This window comes from Polypterus senegalus, chromosome 11, assembly GCF_016835505.1.
Source record: "Polypterus senegalus isolate Bchr_013 chromosome 11, ASM1683550v1, whole genome shotgun sequence".
Lineage (NCBI taxonomy): Eukaryota > Metazoa > Chordata > Cladistia > Polypteriformes > Polypteridae > Polypterus > Polypterus senegalus.
The window spans coordinates 164,625,866-164,635,997 of NC_053164.1; positions in this window are offsets into that span (position 1 = coordinate 164,625,866).

Here is a 10,132-nt window from a genome sequence, read left to right on the forward strand (position 1 = left end):
CTCACTTGTTTAAAGGGGCACGGTACACGTGACAGGGGAATGGGTGATCAGGTCCCTTGTCAGATGATAGCATGAGAAGCTTATAGAAGCCTGGCGAGAATTTAGTAGGCAGTCAGTGACTTGTAGGGATTGGGACTATCACTGTTTTTTGAAATCGTTACAGATATAAGTATTTTATGTGTCAGATTTTCGATACTGATACTGAGTATTTTTTAAAAAGCATAGGAATTTGTTTTCAAATGATGATAGTGTTTAGAATGGCCAATATTAATGGGCCATTCTGTATTTAAATTAAGCAATATCACAATACAGTATAAAGGTCACCATAACAAATTTATTACAAAATATATATTAATAGAATGAACATGTCATGTCATTTTCTAATCTGTTTACTCCAGACCAGGGTTATTAGAGGGTGCCATGCTATAGGCATATAGGATATGCTATCCTATATGCCATAAGGTGCAAGGCAGAAGCAAACTCTGGACAGGGTGCCCATCCATTACATGACAAACATATTAAACACACACTATGGCCAAGTTAGCTTTGCCAATTCACCTAACCTTCATATCCATGGACTGTGGGAGGAAACTTACACAGCCACAGGGACAACATGAAGAGTGCACACAGGAAGGATCCAGGTTACAAAGAATGAACATACAAACATAATAAAGATAATATTGTGACATGTCTTGCCATTGCATGGGCTGTAGGGAGTGGAAGCAGTGTTAAAGAGGTAGATAGGATGAAGGTGAATTATCTTTGTTATTTTGGTGGTGTCCCCATGACCCAGACAACGGGCAGCGGTAGGACACTGTCAATATCGTGGCATATTCAGTAAAAAGCCAATCGGCATTTGGAAGACTCCCCCGGACAAGCGGCTCCTGAGTGTGTTTATTCGATGAGACATCACATTGGTGTCAGAAGTGGGATCTGGTTATTAGACAAACGGAGTCGCAACAGTGTGGAGATGAAACCAAGCAGCAGTCAAAGTCTGGGTGAGAGTGTATTTAAAGAAGCGTTCATGCCACATATAAGATCGGCGAGGCAGTTAGCATTCATAGAGGAGGGTGGGTTTTCAGCCCACGTGAAGCAAGAGGGTGACTTAGGGCCTCCTTTGGAGCAGTTTGCATTTATGAGGCTAAATGCTGTTGAGCATGCAGCGCGACCCACTTTAATGGAAGATGCTCAATTTAATGTGAAGCCGGACGGAGCAATAGGAATGAAAGAATTGCAGTGCTTCCTGAGTGTGTTGGCGTGGCCCAAATTTAAACAGCGCTTCCTTTATTTAGCAAATATGTATGGATAGATGGAGGATTATGGAGCAGGGCAGTTGTTGGCACACGTAGATGGAGAGGTAATAAATGTGTTGACTGAAGGATTGCGCAAAGGGCGCCATGGCTACATAGAACTGTTATGCTGCATGGAGAACACGTGGCTGAGGACAGATAGGAAGACGTGGCATATGAGTGCTGGAATAAAGACACAATGGATGGGTGGAACTGTGTTAAAGATTGGCAGATTTGATGGAATTGAGTCTTGGGAAGCATACAACACCCATTTTTGCATTATTGCCATGGCAAATGGTTGGAGTTTGGAGGACCAAGCTGTGCAGCTGGCTGCAGCATTGGATGGTGATGCATTGGTGGCACTGACGGATGTGACAGAAGATGAGCTGTTAAACAGCCACAACAGCTGGAGCAGAGGGTTCGCAGGACAACTGAGGCCCTGGGGGCATTTGCAGCAGATGGTCATTCTCTAATGCAACGGGGTTATCCCCATTTTGACAGATCAGTGCAGGCACAGTTGGCTAAGGAGGCATTTCTGCATGGTTTGAGCCCACCATATCTCCGACAGCAGGTCCGTTTCAATAAGCCTGAGACCTTGGAACAAGCTTTGTCTGCAGCCTAGGAGGCAGAACAAATATTTAGAGAGGGTTACAGCCAAGCACCTCTTGTAACAGCAGGGTCGGCCAAGGTGAGGAGACTGGAACCATCCATCCATCCATTTTCTAACCCGCTGAATCCAAATACAGGGTCACAGGGGTCTGCCGGAGCCAATCCCAGCCAACACAGGGCACAAGGCAGGAACCAATCCTGGGCAGGGTGCCAACCCACCGCAGGACACACACAAACACACCCACACACCAAGCACACACTAGGGCCAATTTAGAATCGCCAATCCACCTAACCTGCATGTCTTTGGATAGTGGGAGGAAACCGGAGCGCCCGGAGGAAACCCACGCAGACACGGGGAGAACATGCAAACTCCACGCAGGGAGGACCCGGGAAGCGAACCCGGGTCTCCTAACTGCGAGGCAGCAGCGCTACCACTGCGCCACCGTGCCGCCCTGGAGACTGGAACCTATCCAGCAAACTAAGGCCATAGATGTAGAACAAGACTATGAGGCAGTAGCTCCAGTGACTACCATACAGAAATTCAGGAATCCTTCACGCCTAATGCGCCCACCCCACTGCTGGTACAACATGGCCACTTGCAGCGTGACTGCTCCAGTAGGGTAAAACAAGAAAATTCCCAAGTAAGCACTGTGCGAAAAAGCGACAATGGACCGGTGTAGGAGGGACAATGCTGGCCCCAAGAACAGTCCCTGTTGGTTGGTTGGGTGAGGGAGATTACTGTCACCTTTCAGTTTTGATTGGCGGCCATGTATGCAAGGCACTGGTGGATACAGGGTCAACTGCATCTATTATCCATCCTGACATGTTGGATGTGGCAGTCCTATGTACAGCCAATTCTATTAAGTTGATGACGGCAGCTGGCTGAGATGACCCCCATGTTAGGCAGAGAACAAAAAGACATTTGTATTACTGAGAAGCAGTAGGTGCAGGATGTCTGGGTGGCTAATATCAACAACTCCTGTATCTTGGGACTTGATTTCTTACAAGCAGCTGGACCGTGAATAGACCTTCGAATGAGGACTATGTATCTTCAAGGCATTGGGACATTCCCCTTGTTAGGGCACCAGCAAGGCCGAAGGGAACCACCAGTGGTAGATCGATAGGAAGAACATGTGCCTATTGCCACTAACATCACTCAACCAGCACCAGCAATGAAGGTTGTCCACACTGTTTGGAAGGCCAACAGGAAAGGGTTAACACACAAGCAACAGCGCCAGCTCCAGAAGTTGTTACATGACTTTTGGGACCGTTTTGCTACCCCCGCAGATGATGTTGGCGAGATTCATCTTGTGCAGCATGACATCAATACTGGGAGTGCTTCCCCTATCAAACGGTGGCCCTGCCGTATGCCATTGGCTAGGCAGACAGCAGCTGAAAACATTCTGCAGGAGATGAGACAGGCCAGGATTATTGAACCTGTGGTCCTTGTGCCCAAGAAGGATGGCAAGTGGCATTTTTGTGTTGATTGCCGGTGGGTAAATGCTGTATCCATCAAGGACTCCTATCTATTGCCTCGCATTGATGAGTCCCTGGATCTGGTGGCAGGATCAGCCTGGTTTTCATCACCAGACCTGCACAGTGGCTACTGGCAGGTGCCACTAACTCCTGAAGCTCGACCTAAGACTGCATTCTCCACAGGAAAGGAACTCTAGCAGTTCCGAGTTATGCCTTTTGGTCTTTGCAATGCTCCAGCTACATTTTAACGGTTAATGGATAAGGTATTGGCAGGTATGTCTAGTACACAATGCCTTGTCTACTGGGATGATTTACTGGTTCATAGCAAGACGTTCCAGGAGGCTCTGGAGTCATTGAGGGAGGTTCTGCAGAAGCTTTGTGTGGCCAACTTTAAACTTTATCCTGATAAGTGCCACCTTCTCTGAAGAGACGTGTCATTTCTGGGTCACTGTATGAGTCAAAGAGGTGTCACCACAGAGAAAGATAAGGTATCTGTTTTGCAAGAGTGGCCAGAACCCCATGATCGAAGGCAGATTCGGGAATTTATTGAACAGGCCTACTACTATAGGTGCTTTGTACCTGCATTTGCCACTACTGCTGCAACCTTGCAATGTTTATTGAGCCCAAATGAAGCATTCCAGTGGGATGGGGACCAACAAGCCGCCTTCTGTAAATTTAAAGAAGCCCTTTGCAGTGCACTGATCTTGGCTCCACCCAATATTGACCTGCTGTTCCTCCTTGACACTGATGCCAGTGATGTGGGCTTAGAGGATGTGCTGTCACAGCGGCACTCAGAGGGAGAGCATGTGTTGGCTTACTATAGCCGTGCTCTCAGAAGAGCTGAGAGGAATTATTGCGTGACACGGAGGGAGCTCCTCTCCCTGGTGGAATCTGTTTCATCACTTCAGGAACTACCTGTGTGGCCCCTCTTTTGTGGTCTGCAGTAATCATGCTGCTCTCCAGTTTTTACTGTCTTTTCAAGAACCTGAGGGTCAGATTGCTCACTGGTTGGAGGAGCTTCAGACTTACCACTTTTGAATAGAGCATTGACCTGGAGAGCAACACAAAAATGTAGATGCTCTGTCTTGACGACCCTGCACAGACCAGAGGTGTGCCTATTGTGAGCAAAGGGAATGTCAAGATCAAAGCTCTGAGGATCCTGATATGGGTCAGTGTGAAGTTGCTTCAGTGCCAGGTTGTGCCCAAGAGTGGCGAGTCAGTCGGGAATGTGACCCCGAGGTCAAGAAGGTCCTCCACTGGAAAGAGGAACAACATTGTCCCTGCTGGGAGGAAGTGGCATTTGAGTCATCTGCAGTTAATGTATAATGAGGACACGGGACTCGGAGTCGTAACCTAAGAAAAACGTTTATTCAACAAGAAACAGGAAGTTCCCAACTCTCCAACAACCTGGGCATAACGCAAAGCATCATGGGAATAGTAGTCCTATTACTACACCTCCTCCTTTTAGCTTTAGTCGTCTTTTCTTTTTTCACATAATGAACACTTTTTTTTTTCTTTCTTTTACATAGCGAAACATATGCAACCACTTAGATTTAGAACACTTGTGCGATGTTACTTTCTCTGATAGTTCACAAATCCATTCTGTCAGGCGCTTTCACCATTCGACCAGACCTAGTAATAGTTCCTGTGGGTCGAAGATGGCTTCTATTTCGCCTCAAAGTACCCCTATCTGTTTCTACCACATATGATCTGGGAGTACTGGCAGACCTGACAACTGCACCGCTAGTTCCTTCTGTAGTGATCCAAACCTTCTGTCCAGGTGTGAGTTGTGACAGAGGTCTGGACCTGTGTCTCCTGTTGTAATATTTTGCCTGCTGACGCCGTCCTTCTTCATCCTTCATTCGAATAGCAAGCAGGACCGGCCACTGAGGATCCATTTTAGCTGTTGGTTGGGGTAGGGACGTACGCAGGTTTCTCCCCATTAGCAGTTGGGCTGGCGAGAACCCATGTTCCAGTGGAGTGGCTCTGTATGCCAGTAGTGCTCTGCTATGATCAGGATCCTTCTTCCACAAGTCCTTTATAGTCCGCACTGTACGTTCGGCCTCCCCGTTGGCTTGGGGATAACGTGGGCTGCTGGTGACATGTGTGAACTGATACTCCTCTGCAAACATTTTGAATAGCTCTGAAGAAAACTGTGGCCCGTTATCAGAAACAACAGTCTCTGCGGTTCCATGTCTTGCAAAGATCTCCTTGATAGCTTTAACGGTGACTTCAGCCGAAGTGCACTTAAGCTCAACTACCTCAATATATCTTGAGAAAAAGTCTATTAAGAGAAGGTATTGTCTCTTGGACCATTCAAAAAGATCCATACCGACCTTTTGCCATGGGCGGTCTGGGACCTGATTTGGTATCAGTGGTTTGTGAGACTGTACCCTGTGTTTTTGACATATCTCGCAGCTATCCACCATGCGACCAGTCACTGTGGAGATGCCTGGCCACCACACAGACTCTCACGCTCTGGCTCTGCACTTGGAAATCCCCTGACGGCCTTCATGCAGACGCTCTAGAATGTTTGCTCTGAGGATATGTGGTATTACCAATCTCTGTCCTTTCATCAAAAGATCGTTTGCAAGATGAAAGTCAATTCTATGCTGCCAAAAGGGCTTAATGTCTGGGTCTAGCTGGCATTTCTCTGGCCATCCAGCGGAACAGTGCTCAATCACATTTCTACACACATAATCTTCTTTTTGTGCCTTCTTTACAGTCTCCAGCTTCCTGTCTAAGGCTGGGAGACCGATCACCAGACTGTCAACAAAAACTTCCACCTCTTTTTCAAACTGCAGCTCACCTGCAGAGGGCGGACCAGGTAGCGGTGCTCTAGACAGGCCATCAGCTGTGACGAGGTTCTTTCCTGGCACATGAATGATATAAACGAAACCTCAAGACCCTCGGAGGAAGATCGTCCAAGCCCCTAGTGCTGAGCAGAGGGACTAGAGGTTTATGGTCTGTCATTAAAGTGAGACCCATTAAGTATGATGACAGTCTTTCACATGCCCATGTGACAGCTAACGCTTCCTTTTCAATTTGGGCGTAGCGCCTCTCGGTGTCTGTTAGTCCTCTTGAAATGTATGTAATGGGTCGCCATGAACCATCTTGCTGCTTTTGTGTAAGAACAGCTCCAATCCCATATGACAATGCGTCCGCTGCCACTGTTGTGTCTGCCATGTTAGAGTACTGAGCAAGTACTTCTGGAGAGCTTAATATCCCTTTCAGTCCTTGAAATGCTGTTTCTTGGGGCTCTGCCCTAACTCCATTCATTTCTCTCCTTTTGCAGATCCTTTAATGGCATTGTTATTGTGGCAAGCTGTGGCACAAACTTTGCAAGGTAGTTGGCCATGCCCATGAGACGTCGCACATCTGCCACACATGTAGGTTGCGGCAGCTGTTGTATCGCCTTGACTTTGTTTGGGTCGGGCTCAATGCCATTTGCGGAAACCTTGTGACCCACAAACATGATTTCAGTCTTGGCAAACTCACATTTTTCATTTAAAGTGAGTTCTTCTTTTTGAAACTTTTGGAGCACACGGTGAAGTCTTTGGTCATGTTCTTGTTTGTCCCTGCCATAGACAAGCACATCATCGGCATGGCAGATGACTCCCTCAAAGCCCTCGAGCATTTGAGACATCCTCCTCTGAAAATGCTCTGGTGCCGATGATATTCCAAATGGGAGGCGGTTGAAATGATATCTCCCAAACGGAGTGATGAAAGTTGTGAGGGGCCTTGACTGTGGAGTAAGAGGGATTTGCCAAAATCCAGATCGAGCGTCCAGTTTTGTAAACACCCTAGCATCTTTCAACATCGTTAGTGTTTGGTCTACTGCTGGAAGAATATGACGTTCTCTTTTTACTACTGCGTTTAAAGGTGTGAGATCTACACATATCCTAGGTGGCTTCCCACCTAGTTTGGGGATGACTACCATGCATGAACACCATGCTGTTGGCTCAGTAACCTTAGAAATAACTCCCATTCCTTCCATTCTGTGTAGCTCTGCACGTACTGCATCTCTGAGGGGGAGGGGGACCCTTCTGGGGCAGATAGAGCCACCGGTGTAGCTCCCTGTTCTAGCTGAATGCGGTAAGACTCCTGTAGCTTGCCTAAACCCTGAAAAACATCTGGATAAGCAGCCCTGAAATCTACATCAGACTTCATAACTGTGTGTACTCTGTACACCAAACCCAAAGCTTCACATGCTGGTCTGCTTAATAGTGGCTGAACTAGCCCTGAAACCAGGTAAATATCCTCTGATGTACTGCGGCCTTTTGCTATTATTTGTGCTTTATAGCAGCCCTTCACGTTAAGTGGGTATCCACCAGGCCCTAAAAGAGTCTTTTGGGGTTTCTGCATTGCTCCATCTCGTTCTGGTATGTACCACTTCTCAGGAATGGACGTAACGTCTGCCCCAGTGTCCAACTTAAACTCAACATTTTCGCCATTAATTAGGACTTTTTCTACCCATGGTTTGGATCTCTCAGTCCCTACTTCTCCCAAAATCACAAACTCTTCGCTGTTATCTTGACATTCTACAACCTCACGTAAGCCTGCAGCTTCACTATTGCGACAGACTACGGCAAAATGTCCCTTTTTATGACACTTACGACATTCAACGTCTCTAGCGGGACAGTCTTTCCATGAGTGTGTATTTTTACGTCCACAGCGGCCACACTCTTTAACACTCAGCTTGTCTGGTCCTTGCCTTTTCTTTGTCTGTTGCCACATTTTTGGCTTTGCTTTCTTCATGTTTGTCCGTATGGCGTCCAAGTTGGAAGTTTTTTCCTCTTGTACACTGCTGAGCAATATTGTTTGTTGTTTCCTCACAGTTTCGCTCTGTCTGACCTTAAGTATGGCTTTAGAAAGTGTTAAATCTGAGTCCAGTTGTAGCTGTTCTGACAACTTTTTGTCTTTAATGCCAACCACAATTCTATCTCTTATAAGTTCCTCCTTAAGCACTCCAAAACCACAGTTCTCTGACAACTTATGTACAGCTGTGATGAAGGACTCTGCACTCTCCCCTTCTTGTTGCCGTCTTGAGTTAAACTGTGCTCTTTCAAAAATAACGTGTTTTCCCACATAATGCTGTTCAAATGCTGATTTAACAGAGTCATATTTCTTTTTATCTGCATCAGACAGAGGTAAAACCGCCAAAACATCATCTGCTGCGTCTCCCATGGCATATAAGAGTGAATTCACCTGATATTCCTCCGTTTTTTCATTGAGAGCTGTTGCAATTCTGAACCTTTCGAATCGTCTGATCCACTTCGGCCAGTCTGTGGGACAGGAAAATTTGAACGGCTCTGGGGGAGTTATTTGCACAGTTGTCGCCATCCTGGTTGGTAAATCCCTGTTCCCCTCGTGTTCAGGATCCAAACTTTCAGATGTGTCCTCCTGCTGCACGTCTCGCTTCGCCTGCATGTGCCTCACAGCGACTCTTACTCACACCAGCTGACTCTTCCTGACACAGCCGTGCACACTGTCTCTCATCTGTTCTGCGACGGTAATAACAATATCTTCCGAACTTTTAAAACAGGCTGGAGACTCACAGTTCGTAGCTTCTGACACCATGTATAATGAGGACGCGGGACTCAGAGTCGTAACCTTAGAAAAACGTTTATTCAACAAGAAACAGGAAGTTCCCAACTCTCCAACAACCTGGGCATACCGCAAAGCATCATGGGAATAGTAGTCCTATTACTACAGTTAAGGGTCTTTGGTCCCATTGGGACAGCATGGTTGTGGAAGAGGGGGTATTGAAGTGACAGTGGAGGGACCCTGCAAATGAAGAAGGGAGTTGGCAAGGTTGTTGTACTACAACAGCTGCATGAAGAGCTCCTGAGGAACATACATGGAGCGCTCAGAGTTGGTCATTTTGGAGTCACCAAGACCTTAAGGTGGGCGAAACAAGCATTTTATTGAGGACAGTGCAGGCGCAATGTAGAGGACTACTGCCACAGGTGTGATTTATGCACAGCCAGGACAGGACCCCAAGGAAGGTCTACTGCCCCACTACAACAGTATCAGGTAGGGACTCCAATGCAACAGGTGGCAATTGACATTCTTGGGCCATTTCCCTGCTCAGAGATGGGGAATCGGTTGGTTTTAGTCGCGATGGACTATTTTAACAGGTGGCCTATGCACTGCCTAATCAAGAAGCTGAGACTGTTGCTGAAGCTCTAATTTGAGGATTCTTTAGTCTGTTCAGGATGCCTGTCGAACTGCATTTAGACCAAGGGAGAAACTTTGAAAGCCAGGTCTTTCAAAAAGTATGTGAGAGGCTTGGCATCCAGAAAACCTGAACCACCCCCCTACACCCTCAGAGTGATGGGCTAGCTGAGTGGTCTATCTAGACTCTGACCACACAGCTGGCTCTTACCACCTCTAAAGACCAAAAGGAATGGGACCAGCAGCTGGCTCTGGTTCTAATGGCTTGCCAATCGGCTGTGCAGGAATCCTCTTGATGCACCCCTGCCTTATTAATGCTGGGACGAGAGGTGCAAACACCATCTTCACTTGTATATGGTGTTCCCCCTGACACCCCAGCTGAACCTCCAGGCCCTGACTGTGCTTGCAAGTTGCAGGATCGATTGCAGGTGGCACATAACTTTGCAAGGAGCTGGATAAGAGTAGCAGCAGAGAAACAGAAGCGCCACTATGACATTCAGGTTCGGGGGCAGCCTTTTTAAGCAGGTGATCAAGATTGGGTGTATGGGCCAAAAAGACAGAAGGGACGCTCTCCAAAGCTG